This window comes from Pseudopodoces humilis, chromosome 1 (genome assembly GCF_049639895.1).
Source record: "Pseudopodoces humilis isolate 2021_Gansu_Grassland_sample_001 chromosome 1, ASM4963989v1, whole genome shotgun sequence".
Classification (NCBI taxonomy): Eukaryota; Metazoa; Chordata; class Aves; order Passeriformes; family Paridae; genus Pseudopodoces; species Pseudopodoces humilis.
Window position 1 is genome coordinate 55,040,823 of NC_142200.1, and position 17,508 is coordinate 55,058,330.

Below are 17,508 nucleotides of genomic sequence, written 5' to 3' on the forward strand. Positions count from 1 at the left end.
TGCATTTGCTGTTGAATAATGACATTCTAAGTAACTAGATTTAGGGTTTAGTAACTAGTAATTTCTCTTGGGAAAGACTCAGAGAGAGGTTTTATTCTTGATGTCTGCTGTTAAATGTGATCATAAGATTTTTCTGTTTCCATCATGACAAATAGCAAATGGAAGCTCATGCAAATAAGGCTACCTTTCTAACCTATCTTACATAACAATGGGTTTTAACTTTTCTTTACTACTATTTATGATAACACATACATATCACTTCTGTATTTTCTTGATTTATTTGTAATGCAAGTAACTTGAGGTTGGAGATATGGACAGAAGGACAGGAGACTCATTCTCATATGCTCAGGCATATTACTATATGACAAATCTCTTTTGCTTATATGTCTGTGCTGGCTTGTTTATTGTTGGTTTGGTTTTTCTTTTAAAAAATAATTAGTTGCATGGACTATTAGATATCTGTGATCAACACTCTCTGTTAGTATCAGCTCTCTCCTTTAATAAAGCAACCCTATATCTGATTTACACTAACTGCAAAATGTGGAATCACAGGATAAGTCCGACTGGAATGGACCTCATGAGATCTTCAGTCCTACCTCCTGCTCAAAGCAAGATCAATTCCGAAATCAGACTGAGTTATTCAAGGTTTTGTCAGTGAGGTCTCAAGAACATCCATCCTACTCTGGGCAGCAGGTTTGTGATGGCTTGACCCCAGCTGGCAGTTAAGCTCCCACCTAGCCTCATTCACTCACCAGGAATGGGCTGGGGGACAGAATTGGAGGGGCAAAATTGAGAAAAAAACCTGTGGATTGAGAGAAAGACAGATTAATAACTGGAAAGGGGGAGAAGGGAAAAGAAGGGGGGAAAAAAAAACCGTGATGAAGAAGCGATGAACACCACCAGCAGACTGATTGCCTAGCCAGTCTCTAAGCAACAGCTGCTTCAGATAAAAACATCACCCTGTCATTGAAAGGGACTTCCTTCCCAGGTGTAGGACTTTGTCATTGCTTAATTTCACAAGGTTCTTGTTGGCCCCTTCTTTCAGCTTAACAAAATACCATCTACAGGCGAGGTTATTGCCTCTGCCTGCCCCACCCTCAGGAAGGAGACAGCAGGACCTTGATGGGAGCAGTTTGCCTCCAGAGCTATGAATTGAGCACATGCTGTGTCTCTCCATATTAGGCTGGGAGCCATGCCCTGTGGTGCCTCCACCCCAAGGCTGAGCTGTCTTGTAGTCTTCAGCAGCATTTCCAGCCAGATCTCCTTGCTGGAGTCTGCCACAGTATCCTAAGCATGTCCAGGGCTCCTGGCCTCTGGCTGCAGTGGTACCACCAAAAACAGTCTTCTGTGACATCAAACACTCATTGACAAGATGAGTAAAATTAAAGATTAACAGGATTGAAGTGTTGTGGCAAACCCTTAATGAGAAAATGGACCCTTCACAGCTGGAAAAAGTATGGAAACAATCTTATGAAAAAAATTACTCTTTCAATGAGTTATCTCAAAGTCAGTCATAGCAGTGGAGACCTGGTCAGCCATATCTGGAGAAGGTAGTGGTTAGCTGGCATATTTTTTAACCTTGCAGCTGCCATTAAATTCAAAACAGGTGCTAAGAAAATAGTTAATTTTTCAAGGATTCCAGCCTAACGCAATTTAGATAGAACCTGTCTACTCCTTTGTAGACACATCCTAATGTCACTGTTGAGCCTTACTAAATTCTCAGACTATTTCTGATTTTCCCTAATACTATAAAAAACCTGAAAACAATTACTTTGACTTCTGGTTCAAAACCCTTTTATTTCAACTTCAAATAAAATAACATTATATGCAGGGTTAGAGGAGTAAAAAATAACAACTTCTTTAATGTGGGTGATGGTTAGATATTTAGGTCAGCAAAAAAAAAATATTTAAAGGTCTTTGTGCATCTTGATCTGAATGATTATAGCTTTATTTAGCAAGTAGACACAAGATATACAGGTAATTTTTTACAGCATGAATCCCAAGTAAACACATTTGCCTAGTATCTTACTTTTTCCAAAACCTGTATTTGTGAGATTATTTGGAGCATCCATTGTAGTTTAAAACAACATTCAGTGTTTTTAATTTATATATATAGCTGATTCATACTTGTAGAGGATATAGGCAAATAATGGCACCATTTTTTGTTTAGTAACAGTTTTAGTAGCATTAAAAACATGGTATTAATACACAAAAATTAAATCCTTACATGCTTTGTCTAAATGATTTCATGTTGAGAGCTATCTTTCTCTTTAATATGTATACATACCTCCATAGGACATAGAATTTGTGCAATCTCTTGCCACTCATACTAGTAGTAAACCACGTAGATTGAAGTTCTGAACATAAAATTTAATATTAATTATGTATTTCAAAAAGCATGAATCCTTAATATTATTCTTAGCTGGGAGTATGTTGGTTTAAAATATTTCCATGTGCAATTTTTAAAAGGTTAACTTCTGTTGTACAAGATGAGCAGAATTGATGAAACAATTGAGATCAGACATTGTTACTGTGCAGTTTTACTGATCGTACTTCTTGAAATGGAAAATACCATTTAAATTAATAGATGTATTATTTGACTAATATCATGGTAACAAATATTAAATGGACCTAACTTGTTCATCTAGGAAGTTATAACACGAAGAAAAAAACACCTTGTTGATGCTGTAAATACCCAAAACATGATGTTTATAGAAAAATATTTTCTCTTTCATCTGTGAACTTGAAACAAATTTATAAATTAATTTTGAGGAATAGTAACTCTCCTTTTGTATTATCTCAAATGATTATGGTAAACAACTGGCTATGAAATATTAAATAATGGAATATGTTTTGTAGTGGACCTGAATATTGAACTGTAGAGCTTGTGGATGCATAAACTACTTTTTTATTTTAAGTTTGATTTCTCTCTGTAGTAAGATAAGGTTATCGTGTTGTTAGCAAAAAAAAAATAAAAATCTGTACATCCATGGGCTTTGTTAGAAGAGCCTAGGAGCTTCCCCATACCAAACACAAGCAGCTCCAACTGGCTCCAAAAGAAAACCACTGGCCACAGCTGAGCCAGTGTGAGGGAAACAACCCTGCAGACACCCAGGTCAGTGATGCAGGAAGGGGAGGAGGTGCTCTGGGAGCCAGAGCACGGATTCCTCTGCAGCCCATGGTGCAGAGCAAGGTGAGGCAGCTGTGTCCCTGCAGCCCATTGAGGTCCATGGTGGAGCAAATGGCCATCTTACTGCCCATGGATGACCCTATGCTGGAGCAAGTGGATTTGCTCTGAAAGAAAGTGCAGCCTGTGAGAGCACATGCAGGAGCAGGCTCCTGGCAGGAATCTCAGACCCTGCGGGACCCACTCTGGAACAATCTGTTCCTAAAAGACTTAACTGCATGGAAAGCTCCCATCCTCAACCAATTCTTGAAGAACTATGCCCTGCAGGAAGAAGCCATGCTTGAGCAGTTCATGAAGGATCGTATCCCATGGGAGTGACACTCCTCACTCTGATACAGGGGAACAGCATGAGGAGGAAGGGGAAGCAGAGAGAAGCTGTGGAGGATTTTGGAGATTGATCCATATTTTGACATTGCCCTTCTGTGCATAGAGGGAAGAGGTAGTGGAGAAAATGAGTAAAGAAGCGATGTTGAGCCTGAGAGGAAGGGTGAGAAGGAGGATGATTTTAGTTTTGTCTGGTTTTAACCATCCTACTCTATTTTTAACTGATAATATATTTAATTTTCCCCTTGTCAAATTTATTTATTCTTATGAGATAAATCTGAATTCACGAAACCTTCTATTTCCCTTTCCACTCCTGTCCTGTGGAGGAGAGATGTGAGAGAGCAGCTGGGTGGGAATCTGGAATTCAGCCAAGGTCATCCCATCATAGTGTCAGAGGTGGGTGTGTTCCTCACGTTTCGCAGGCAAAAGTTACTTTTTATGATGCAACTTCAATGAGATTGGTTTTCTTTGTATTTCTAAAATACAGGAACATTATCCACTGTCTCCTTTCCCTTAGACCCTCTCCTTTCCTCCCTTAGTAAAAGTGAAAGGGGTATTTCTTCCTAATTATATGAGGTATTTGATGATGGTTTGCTTCTATGCAGAAAATAATTAGTCTTCTGTCGTCATGAAGTCCTCCTTCCTAACAGTAACACTGTGTAAACTCTAATTTTTATGGATACGAAGTTTTGGTGTAGGAGTAGGTACAATGTGAGTGACATTCTTCCTTACTTTAACTAAAAAATAATAAAACTACTAAAGGCTATAATACTAAATTGATGCTCCCTAAACATATCTTTTTAGTTGAATAAGAAATCAAAGTTCTAATGTTCTCTTTTTTTTTTTTAATATTTAGAAAAATCAAATTAACAAAAATTCCAAAATAAAAATCCTGTCTGCACATCTCTAAAGAAGATGTTATAACACAGCAATACTCATTTCCAGATGTTTTTTAATAAAGGTTAGACCACTACAGTAGCACACATTTGATGAAAAACAGCCATATTAATCTGAGCTCCACAGAAACATATCACAAGTTATTAATTAGAACAGTTTTTGCAAGTAGAGTTGAGAAATCAAATTTAAGAAGTGGTCAAGAAAACTAAATGGAGCAAGATAAGATGAAAACTGATATAGCTGCATAAACATACCTTTACATTTTGGTTAAAATACATATTGTGGCTTTAAGGCAAATTCTTTCATCATCCCCACTTGAATTGGTATTGCTTTAATTCAGAGTGATTTTGTGCACATTAATTCTTTCGAAAGGAAACCATGTGGGAAGTTCTGCTTCAGGTATTAACAGTCCCTAAGCCCTGAGAGAGTGGATATGGCTGGAGCACTGACAGTTTTTGGGATGGCCTAATGCCACATGTGGATTAAGGGCCATGGGAGCAGGAAAAAAATCTGTGTTTGTGTGTGAGGCTCAACATTTACTGCTCTGTTCTGTTTAAAAACTTCTGCTGTGCTGAATTAGGGGTGTGAGTAGGGCCAAATGCAAAAGGAGTTGCAAACTGCTTCCTTGTCAACAGTGAGCACATTCAGAGAGTGTGCAGTGATCTGTCTGCACGCTCTCTGAATGCCTGGGGAGTGCCAGATGTGTTTTGAGAGGGCACCACAGTACAGAGGAGGAGTTTTATAATTTGCCTAGATGATAAGAGAGGAATTTAAATACTAAGGGTTTATATTAATTACCATGTGTTTCATTGCTGGTTATGTGTCATGGATCTCTTAGACTAAGTTTTTTATATATTTTTTACTCTTCATCAGAAAAAACATGAGAGGAGATGTAATTATGGTAATATTGTTACGCCCTTTGATGTTCATCTAGCACTGTTCATCCAGTGGAGAAATATATTTGTTTCAACAAAAAACACTGGGGCTGGTTGTTGCAATGATAAAACAGTACAGGCTGCACAACTTGCTCCCCTAATGGATTTCTAAAACACAATATATTTTGTCAGAATTACAACATAGAGTACAGTTGTTTTTATATGTTTGTTTTCTAATTACTTTCTGGTGAAATTCTCATTTAAATTCCTTAGAAAATTGATTAAATTGTAGAGCTAAAACTAATAAAAATAAGAGTTTTACAAATATGTTTCCTCTAGAAAATTATGTTGATGTTTAATAAAAGAAAGGGAAAAAATTACTGGAATACAAGCTGATATAGATCAACACTCAGCACTGTACTTTTCTCACCAATTTGTTCCCAGTTTCAAAAATATTTTTGGTTACGAATTCCTGACAAGAAAAGCTGAAAGTCCAAGGACAGATTTAAAAATTGATCTCTCATTTGCATCTGACTAGTGGTATAACTTTAAGAACATTAGTATGCTTCAAATTTTTCATTTAATTTTATTATTTTATCACCTGTTTTCTAACTTCTTGAGTGGGCCTGTAAATTGTAATGACACATTTTTCAAAGATCTTACGAATATTTTTCAATTACATGTTTTATCATGATGATGGAAAACAGAAAATCTATAAGTTTTTTTGATGCATGTGTACAATTAGCTATTCAATACTGTATTCTTCCTTCTTAAAACAGTGTCTTTATTTCACTTAAATATACATATTTAGTATTGTTCTGTAGTTTCCCAACTGTATTGCACCACCTCCATCCTTGTTTTTCCAGTCAATTGGGAAAGCTTGCTTTAAAGAAGCTTGTTGCCTGTTTTATTTTTGCAGAGTAGCATGAGAGTATTTGCATGCCATCAGAATAAAATTTCATCCAGTCCTATATCTCATTTCTGAGATTGACCAAAAATGTTTTATGTATGTTTAGAATACTTACTAAAAGCAGCACAGGAATTCTCTCTCAGAGAACTGTCATGGCTTCTTAACAATTCATGTCTTAGTATTTTCCAGAATGAGATCAGAGTTTTTCAACTCTAATGCTTCTTACTGAATATTTTTTAGTAGTTTTTTTTAAATTATTTTTGAACACATGTAAATTTTTAACATCCACAATGCCCTGCCATGAAAAATTATAATTTTAGCTGCACATTAGTAAAACATTTCCACTATTTGCTTTACATCTACTTTTACATTTCCATGATACTGAAAGAGAAAATTAATTCAGTTCCCTCTTTCTTCACACCATCATTGACATGATCTTCCAACACCATGGAAACTGCTGAATTATTCCTCTCTTCTTTCCCTTCTTACTTATTGTTTCCTAATTTAGTAACCAGGTATTTCAGTATGGAAGAGCCTTTTTCTGTGTCAACTAAGTTTCTCTAAGAATCACTGTAGAAGACCTTTGTTAAATGCCATTTGAAGTCCTGCCTAGACCTCTGATCTAACGGAGTCAATTTATTGACTCATTCAGAAAACTGGCATAAGTTAGTAAGACCTAAGATTTTTTTGAATAAAAATTGTTTTTATTCTTCTTCAATAAATCATATTTGTCCATGCCTCATCTTATTTGCAATTAAGAATGTCAATATTAGTTCTTTCTGAGCTTTTTTGTACCCTCTTGAAGGATTTTAAAATTGTCCTTGTGTTAACTGTTTTCCAGGCTTTTTGAATTTTTTAATGTCTGGTTCCAGACATTAAAGTTCCAGGACTTTCTAATTACCCATTTTATCTCTTTGATTTAAGACAGTGTTAAGTTTGAGACAGATCCTCTGATGGAATCTATATATATATATATATCTCAATATCTATCTATCTATCTATCTATCTATCTATCTATCTATCTATCTACCTATCTATATCTATCTATATATATATATATAAAAAATACGAGCACAGAATTATTTCCATGCTTCTCCCATGTGAATACAGAGGAAACTCAAGTGGCTTTCTTGTTTCCTTAGTTTTTGACATTGTTTACAGAAATGTCAATAGACTATGAGGTTTCTTGCTGTTGATTTGTTAGAAAAATGATTAATAATAGCTTTCATAATTTCTGAAAGTTGTTCCTCATATCCTATTTGAGCATTTTTAGTTATCTTTTTTAAAATACTGCCAGATTTTAGGATCTATTTTTCCCCTTGTAAAAAGATAGTTACATTATTCATGTGATATAATATTTTATCTAGTTCCCTTATGAAATAACCACTGTAGACCCTACCCCAGAATATATGTATGGGAAACTGATTTAACTTTTTTCTTTTCTATTCTCAGACTTGAACATGTTTTCAGATTGTTCCTAAAATCTGTAATAAGATAGAATTCCAACCTTCAATTATCTTTTTTTCCCCATTTTATTAATTCCTAAAGTATTTTCTTAACATAATTGCTGTTGATAGAAGGTCAGGAATTTTATTCATTTTTTTCCCTTATGTCTCATGTTTAAGTTGTCATTTGGCAAAGAGGAAAATCTGCGTCCAAGTGTGTCAATGCTCTGTTCAAATTTCATTCCTTTGAATTCAGCCTGTCAAATCTGAGTAATCAGTGATTAATCTTTTCAATTATATAGAAATTTTGGTTCTGTATGAAATAACTGAAAGCTTATCTCAGTTGGCAAGGTACTTGCTACCATCACTGAATATTTTAAAATACCTCTGATTAAATTTCACCTTCTTTGAAGTAGCAGACTTTCAAATTCACTTGTTGCAGGAAAAGGAGTTGGACTTATCTTTGTGAGGGACTTCTAACTCAGGATATTCTGTTCAAATTACTTTTTAAGAAAAAATTTAAACAAGAGATAAAAAGAGGCTAATTCAACCTTCAATTTGGGACATCTTTCAACAGTCTTGGAAAAAAAACAAAAGGAATTGTTCCTCAGCAGTATCTCTTAAAAATGCGTACTCGTGGATTTGAACATTTTTGACATTTGGAAATTTCAATTCTTTAAACAATCTAAGTAAGAGTAATCAAAGCCTAACTGGAAATAGTCTGGTATTTCTTCATTAGACCTTATTAAAAAAAAAAAATAGAAAAAAAAGAGCACAATACTTTGAGGCTTAAGAATTTCATCAAAATTTAGTCCTGTGCCAAAGAAGAGAACAGAAATAACAGCTTTTATTTTGTTATTATTTAAGGTAATTTTGTCAAGATTCAGTTTCTTAAAAACAGCACTTATTTGTGCACATTGGCGACATGTAGTCTTCTAATAGCATAAATACTTTACCTATGCATCTGAACACCTCTTGTCTGACCTCATTCCTTCCCATATGCTTTGCTTTTCTCAGTTTAGGAATATTGACCTCTCTGTCTTTCTCTGTTCCAGAAAATTTGTGATGAGGGAAAATAATTATTTATATAAGATAACCAAAGCTGTTTCTCTACCTAAAGGCAAAATCCTTTTTTCCTGTTCTTTTTTTCTTTTTCTTTTCTTTTTAAGATGTTTTAACCAGAATTTTATTTTTACTTGATGATGCTAAAGCTGTTCTTTTATTGTAGTCTAAAACTGCACTTCTTATTGCCAAAACATTGTGAAAGAAAATCCTTTTTGTGTATTTGGTAAGGGGATAACATATTTCTAGTATTTTTGTTTAATTATATTTGGAAGTGAATATGTTAAAAAACAATTTCAAGACATTCTCAATCTGTGTTCACATATAATTTCAAAGGAAAATAAATAATCTTCAACATTATTTTACCTATTATGTACAAGCAGAAATATCAATCGTGAAGTCATTCAGCAGGAACTCATAAATATCATAATAAATGGTATCCAGACATTTTTTACTTCTTACTACTTACATTTCTTACTTCCAGCCATACATCTACCAAGGGCATTTATTTTCACATTACCAAATGTGTAATGCAAATGAGTTGCAACCATGTTGGAAGATGCAATTTCCTTAGTACCAGATAGTATACTATACTTAATACACTGTTGTACACCTTGCTTAAGCAGGATGTAGACACCCTTACAAATTAGAAAACATTTTTCTCTCTAAGAGTTTGCAAGAGGTCCCTGTAATTTTGCAAGAGATTAGTCTATGGAGACTGCTTTTTCTGACAGTGTTGTATGGGCATGTAATGGCTGTAAGTATTTAGAATCCAGAATTCCTCTTATGTTGTGCTTCTCTTATTTTGGTGTCAGCATCAAAACTGTATGTGAACCTCTACCCCAATATGTCAGAGAGGCACCCATTCCCCAAGGGAAGCAAAGCCAGGAGCTGAGCAGCACTTACTTTTGGTTTCCAGCTGAGCATTTTGTCCAAGCTTTATTTAAGGTCCTTTCTAAAAGGGGAGCAGGGGCATGCCCTCAGCTATACTGCCTCTAAATTGGCCCAAAGCCCAGGAAGCCAAATCTCTGCCCTTAGACCCCCACCATCCATCACTTAGTATCAAATGTCTGTATCTGAATTAAAACTTGGCTAAGAGGCTATAAAACTGTTGAACAGGATTAGTTTCAGCCCACCCTAATTCACCAAAATATTAAGTTTCTTCTGTTCAGATTGACTAAATGTGAGTTAGTTTTTATTTTTTTTTATTGTGTTTTTGTTTTGTGAGTTTGTTTGCTTTATTTTGGTGGGGTTTTTGTTTGTTTTCATATGTGTTTTGGGTTTTTTGTTATGGTTTTATGGTTATTTATTGTTCTGGTAAACTAATCAATTAATAACTTTTATGTCATGTTGAAGGTGATTGCTGACCTTCAACTGGAAATGACTATAATGGGCTCCTGTATAGTTGAGTGGAAATACCTTTTACCAAATCTAATGGCCTAGAACTGATAAGTTTAAATCAATTACTCTACATTCACACTCTTGTGGTTTTATGATTACTAGGTGTAAAGGTATCTGCAGTTTTGAATTGTCTTAGACATTTACAACTCATCATACGATGCACCATGACTGAAGAAAGTGCTTTTTCGTGAGAAGTAATATTTCCAGCTAACTAGGTGGAAGTGAATGCTTTTGGCAGTTCTGCATCCCTGGCTCCCATGGTATAAGGCAGATCAATTTACATGAAGAATATTGTTGGAAAAATCTGAAAGGTCATGGTACTCAGACATATATAATAGTCTGCCTTCTGAAAAATCAATCTGTCTGCATTGATTAGGTGAAGCAAGCTATTGATGTTTCTGTTTGTTTCAGAAACTGATGGCTGTGCTGAGAGTAAACTTTATTTCCATTGACCTTACTGGGACTTCTTAAGTCTAATAAATAAATTATTTCATTTTATATACAAAAATAATCTTTATGATTTAGAAAATATTGACTCCAAAAATTAAAAAAAAATCAGAAAGTGTGCTATAAAGAGAAAAAACATAAGGTCCTAGACTAAAATAATGAGACATATTTTAATTTTTTAATTCTCAACGAAACTAGATTTGACCCTTTTCTGTTTTCACAACACTTCACAAAAGATTTGTAGCTTATAAACTGTTCAGTTTGTTTCCATCAAGATGTAATAAAAGCTTCAATAATGGTAAAAAACTGCAGTGCTCACTCTGAAAAATGAAGGATAGTAAAGATAATACAAAGCCTTGAATGTTTATGGGTTTTTTTTTTTTGATGAATGTATGTATTCCCTGAAATAGGAAGATAGAAATATTAAAGAAATTATATGCCCTATACCATCGTGACTACAATTTAGTATTCTGTTACTAACTGAGATATTTTTTGAATTTCTAATAATTTTTTTCACTATATTAGTTAGTTCTTATCCAAGAACAAATTATTTTCTTCCAAGTGCTTATTTTTCTGAAATGTTTCAGGTCATGAAATTTAGCCTGTAACTTATTTATAAAGAATTTTTTACTAGTGACCCAAATACATGATGACAAGTCACAAGAGGTTTTCAAGGAGACTTTTCCAAGTGTGTGGTGCTTACTAGCTTCTAAATGCAGATAAGTTAATTTCACTGAACAGTGGATGCAACTCACACAGAAATGTTAAATCAAATGCCTCAGGATATTAAATTTCATAAGAACCAATCAGGATTGTGTGCATGAAGCAGAAGTTTTACACTTTGGAATGCTGAAGGTCATATGCCAATCAAACACAAGTTGTGAAAACTGGAGTTTATGAGGAGAAATGTCTAGAAATAGTTTCAAATTCTTATTGCTCATATGGAAAAAAGAATAAAAACTCTGGTTTTTTCTTTATAATGAAAACATGATTTGGCTCTGAAATCTTGGACATGATTCCCTAACTTGCATACAATATTTTGGAATGATAAAGTATGTTCTATATAATTTTCTATAATTTTATGAATAGCTATATTTATACTATGCATTTGTGTTTTGTCCATTATAAATATGTGTTCACATACTGAAAAGATAAAATAGAATCAATTGATAAATAAAGACCTAAAATATCTATAATCAAAGCAATGTGATTTTTGAAAAGGAGTTTTTAAAAATATTGGTGTTCAATCTTGCAAACCTTCACTTGTTCTTTGTATATTCTTTAAATTATTAAATGTTCAAATACAGGACCTTGTCTTTTCTCTGTCCTGAAAAGGATATAAAAATGAAATTAATTATGTTAGGATCACTTGTCATTATTTCTATAAATGGTCATACAAAACTAGACACAGAAAAAATTTTTACTTATTTGAGGCTTGTTTTGAGCCAAGAAGAAGAAAATGGAATTATCCTTTAAAATCACACAGCCCTAAAAATGATTGGAATTTTTTTTGGATTGAAAGCACATTACACTTTGGGCTCTTTTATGAGAAAAGAGTTGTTAGCTGGTGTATTGTAAATGTACATTGTATTTTAAATAAACTTCTTTAGGGTTAGAAATAGGGTTCCTGCATAAAAGGTAAAAATAACTTATCTGAAGAGGGGTGAGAAAAGGAGGGAACAAATTTTAGGGCTGTTTTTTTCTTTTTTTTAACCTAAAATGTTGATATGAATTTGAAATTTAAAATTTTAATTTAATTTTAATTTAATTTTTTTTAAAAAAAATTTAGCTGTGGTAAAAAACACAGCTATGTACATACACTCGGATAATTTATATGGAATAATAGAATTAGAGAATCACAGAATGTTTATGGTAGAAGGGATCTTAAAGATTATTTAGTTCCAACCCCACTGCCATGTGCAGAGGCAATTTCCAATAGACCATTAGAGCTCCATCTGCCCTGCCTTTGAACACTTCCAGGGATGGGACCTCCACTACTTCTCTGGGCAACCTGTTCCAGTGGCTCATCACTGCCACAGTAAAGGCTTTCTTTATAATATCTAATCTAAACCTGCCCTCTTTCAGTTTGAAGCCATTCCCTCCTTCCCTGTCACTAGACAGCCTTGTAAAGTGCCCTCTCCATTTTTCTTGTAGGCTCCCTTCAGGTATTGGAAGGTTACAGTTAGGTCACCCTAAAGCCACCTTTTTTCCAGGTCAAAGAAACACAATCCTCCCAGCTTTTCCTCATGGGAGAAATGGGAGAGGTGCTCCTTTCCTCTAATTAACTTGGCCTCCTCTGGACTTACTCCAGCAGGTACTTTCTCATACAGAGCTGGATGCAGAGTTCCAGGTGGGGTCTCACCAGAGCAGAGCAGATGGACAGAATTACCTCCCTTGCTGTGCTGCCCATGCTGCTTTGGATGCAGCCCAGGACACTTCTGGCTTTCTGGGCTCCAAACACACATGGCTGGGTCACATCCAGCCTCTCATCCACCAGCACCCCCAAGTCCTTCCTGGCAGAGCTGTTCTCAATCTGTTCATCTCCCAGCCTGTGTTGATGCCAGGGGTTGTCCTGACCCAGGTACAGCCCTTGCGCTTGGTCTCGTGAAATCTCCTGACATTTGCATTGGAGCTTGTCCAGGTCCCTCTGGATGGCATCTCGACCTTCAGGTGGGTTAACTGCACTGCTCAGCTTGGTGTCATCTGCAAATTTGCTGAGAGTGAACTCAATTCCTTCATCTTTGTCATTCATGAATATATTAAATGACACTAGTCCCAATACAGACCAGTACAGAAAATATAGTTTGGTTTTACACTAGTAATAGAAATAGAACCAAGAATGTTTTGTAGTGGTAGAGAATAATAGGTAAATTGTGGACCATTCAGTTCATGGAATATTCCAAAACTCAGGTACATCGATGTGAACTCAACCTTCTTAAACCTTCAAGCAGTAAATCAGCATAAGAGAATCAGAAGTCTTTACAGATGCTATTTATGAACACTAAAATAGATACTATGCAATCACTTGTCTACCTGCTGTGATCTCTTGCCTACCTGATGTATTTTTCTTTTAACACAATAATTATTATAAATTAAGATATTCAGTATCTTAAATTATGAGCTGTCCATGTATAAGCCACTGAGCTGTGGATTTGGACTAGTAAAAGCAGGCTGATACAGTCCAGCTTGGATGTGCATGTAGGCTGCAGTATTTCCTATCTACCTTTGAACTGTGGACAAAAGATATGAATTTGTATTTTTCTTATTTTTAAACAGTGCTGCTGGGCTAAGGAACTTGTACTGGAGTATTTGTTCAGTTTGGCTGCAGAGAAAGAGGTGCTGTTTCATAAGATCAGCTAAATTGATATTTAGAAATGTCACCCATGATATGGTGGCCTTTTCTAATACATCCCAAGGTAAATATAACCTTTCACTCAAAATTTTTGTTGTTGAAATTATGCAGTTGTATAGTCTGTTTCTTATTTTGAGTCTTTAATATTTAAATGATTTAAAAAAAAACCCAACATATTTTTAAGCAGATCTACTTTTTTTTGCCTCTCAACATCATTGATTTCTATTTATATATATGGTAGAAAGCATGCCATTAACATGGTAGGAAATGGTTGAGCAGCATCTTAATGTTTGAACAATTCCCACTGAGAAGGGAAAAATTAGGCCTTGTTAGATTGGACAAAGAGGAATTTTTGATTTGAGAAACATATGGGAAATAGTGGAAAGCATATCCAAAGTTCTAAATCCAGATTTTTATGATATGGTACTATCTTTCTATGCATTGTCCTCACAAGCCAAGAAGAATGCTGTGATAGTTTCATCTTTAAACTTTTTCACTTTTTCTATGTATTGTGTCCTCTTACTTTTCACCCCTGCTGCAAAACCAGGCATAAGTCACGTGATGACACCAGCAAATGTTGACAGGAAAATTATGCTGCTTTAGAATAGTCCTCAGATAAATTGCTCAGGAGACTTGTCAAAAATGCCTTACAGTTCTCATAGCTCACATATTAGAGTTACCTTCCGGGTGATCTGAGGGAAGAATAGTGCTACATACTTTCTTTTCAAGATCAGAAATAGAAACATTACCGTGGCTTTGGATGTGCTCTGAAAATTACTTATTGTGAATTCTCTCCACCACACTGTACTAACTCAATAGCTTTTAGGAACATAATCAAAATTTATGGTTTTTTTAACCCTTTGTGCCAGGTAGCATTTCCACGTGGTTACTGCAGAGATCTGTTGTTCACAAAAAACTCACCCGTGGATCAGCAAGAGAGAAAAGTTTATTTTGGAAACAAAAGCTTAATAAGAATATATTGTGTTAACATGACATGCTAATATGTATTTAGGACAACTGTATGAAATTTCTTACGCAAGTCAGCAAGATAATCTAGATGGCAATGTGGCTTTTGACTTGTCCATATGTATTAAATATACAGCAGCTGTGTGGAATTGGTAAACTGAGCTAGATTAATGTATGCATTAAATACATATGATGACATATGAAGGACTGTATTTACAGAAGGACTGTTACTGGAAAAACATGGTCTTGTCAGTGTGATAGCACCCATCTCAAGATGTAGTACAAGGGTACAATAAAAAACAAGCAACCAAAAAACACAGTGAGGTTTTAAGTTAAGGTGTTCATATCTCTTCTCTCTCCCACCCACAGAAATTATATTCAAGTGGCATTCAGAGGTCTTGTTCATAGAGGTTTGGTAGTGGTCTTGTTCAAAATACAAATCTTGAATTGATTACAAAACTTCCTAACCGAAAATCTGAGGATCCATGGCAGGTCCATTATGCAGATCTGCTTCATTAGACTTGAGCCCTGATTTTGGGAAAAGCAGAAGTCACACTGCAGTGCTCTGCATTGTTGGTTTGACCTCACACTGTAAATTTGACGTGAGAAAAATATATTGCCTACCCTGAATGTGCTCCTATCATCTGTGCACATCATACTCAATAGAGCTGACTTGGAAATTATGATTTGTTGTACTTATTTGCTAAGTAGGACATCTGTACATATTGCTGAGCACTAGGGCAATATGTCTACCTGAGAAAGGTAAATGGTAACAAAACCAGAGTTTTGCTATGTAACTTTCCTTCTCTGAATGCCCTGCTGTCTCTTCTTCTTCCTCCAGCTTTACATGCTGAGCACAGCATGGTACGGGATATCTCTGTCCACTTGGGTTCAGCTGTCTGAGCTGCATCCCCTCATAGCCTCTTGCCCATCCCCAGTCCCCTCACTGTCAAGGCAACACAAGCAGAAAAGGCTGGGATTTTGTGTAGGTACTGCTCAGCAATAGCTGAAACATCTCATGTTCCAACACTGCTTTGTTCAGTAATTCAAAATACAGCATTGTAGGAGCTGCTATGGAGAAAATCAACTCTATCCCAATAAAATAAGTACAGCTATGAAAGATTCCTTCAGGTTACACTGATCTCTTTTCTAAGGATGATTTAATGCTGTATTACTTTGCTTAAAAAGAGACATCATTTGTCTGTCTGAAGCATTTCTTTCAATAATTTATTTTACTTCTTTATGTTGATAGAATGTAGACAATAAACAGAAAGAGTGGATGAAACTAAACTATGTGAATGACATATACTTATTTAATTATACTAATAGAAACACTATCATTATGCATTTCTAATTGGACATTTTCTTCTAATAGTTTTGTCAGATATAGATTCACAGCCTTTAAAACACCTTTTAGCTATAATCTGGAGGTGGACCAGGATTCCTGTACCCATCTTTATTAAAAAATAAATGTTCCATCTGCTCTTTTTTTGTACATAACATATGGTTAAAAGAACAAAGTAATAATACCTAGGCGTAAAAGTACCATCTCTCTGTGTAGCTAAGGATCACTGCATAATACTGTGAGATTCTGTTACTATCATTCCATTGCAATATGATACAGAGGCAAAAAATATATATTTTCTTGGTCTGTATCTATGGTGTTTGTGGTAATATCATGACTGTGTTTTAGTAACATGAGAAATTTTGTGATTTGAGCAAGATTGCATTAGAAAATAGCTAGTATAATAATTCTAGTTGAATCAGTCTTAGTAAGGGCAAGCTAAAGGAAACGGGGACTAGTAAACCAATTTATTACTATTTAAATAGTAAAATGCATATTCATTTGACATATTTATTTTAATCTATTAGAAGAGTAATTCTATCATGGGGTTCCTGATTCATCCAAGAACCCTTTTCCACCACACCAAAAATTCCGTGCTCCTAATAAATAATTATGTGGGGCATCTCCATTGTCACTTCAGTATTTTATGTTCAGAATATAGCACAACAAAAGTTGTAAATACTGATTAAATGAGCCTGATACTGAGGGTGGGAGGAGGGAAAGGGAGCTGAAATTTTACTTTCAGCTTTTTTTACTTTTTAGTAAAAATTACAGATTTTTTGTTTTCTGTCTGAATTTTGTATTTTGAAAGTCTAACGAACTTGAGAGTGGTAAAGACAGAATTTACAATATAATTTAATACGAGCTCCTTGGCTTGCTTTTAATTGGTTTCCTTCCTCTTTAACAATTCCTCTGTGATTTGTCTTTTTTAAATTATCGTTGTCTCTAATTACTTGACCATATTTGAAGATTCACATTTACAACATGATTCCTTCTTTGTTTGCCATAGTTCTGTCTTAATTGCAATGTCAGCATTTCCTTTCAGGAACTTATGTCTAGAAGTAAGATTGTTTCTTCTGATGTCAGGATTAAGAAGAAAAAAAGAAAAACACTGCCAATTATTGTCTTTTTGTGGTATTTTAGATTTTTCTTTAAAATATTTTTATTCTTTGTCTGTCTACCATCAACATAAAGAGATTCTATGAAATGCCAGTAGAATTCATCTCTGTTATTTCAGTTGATACTTCACTATGTATCAAGAGCATTCAAAACACTTCATGGGCTTTTTTTGTCTTAA

At 34.9% G+C, this 17,508-nt stretch overlaps 1 protein-coding gene across 2 annotated transcripts in view; it reads left to right on the top strand.

Moving 5' to 3' along the window:
- The window catches only part of CCDC102B (coiled-coil domain containing 102B), a 136,990-nt gene that overhangs the window by 42,558 nt on the left and 76,924 nt on the right, over positions 1-17,508 (top strand). The gene's annotated exons all lie outside the window — the stretch shown is intronic.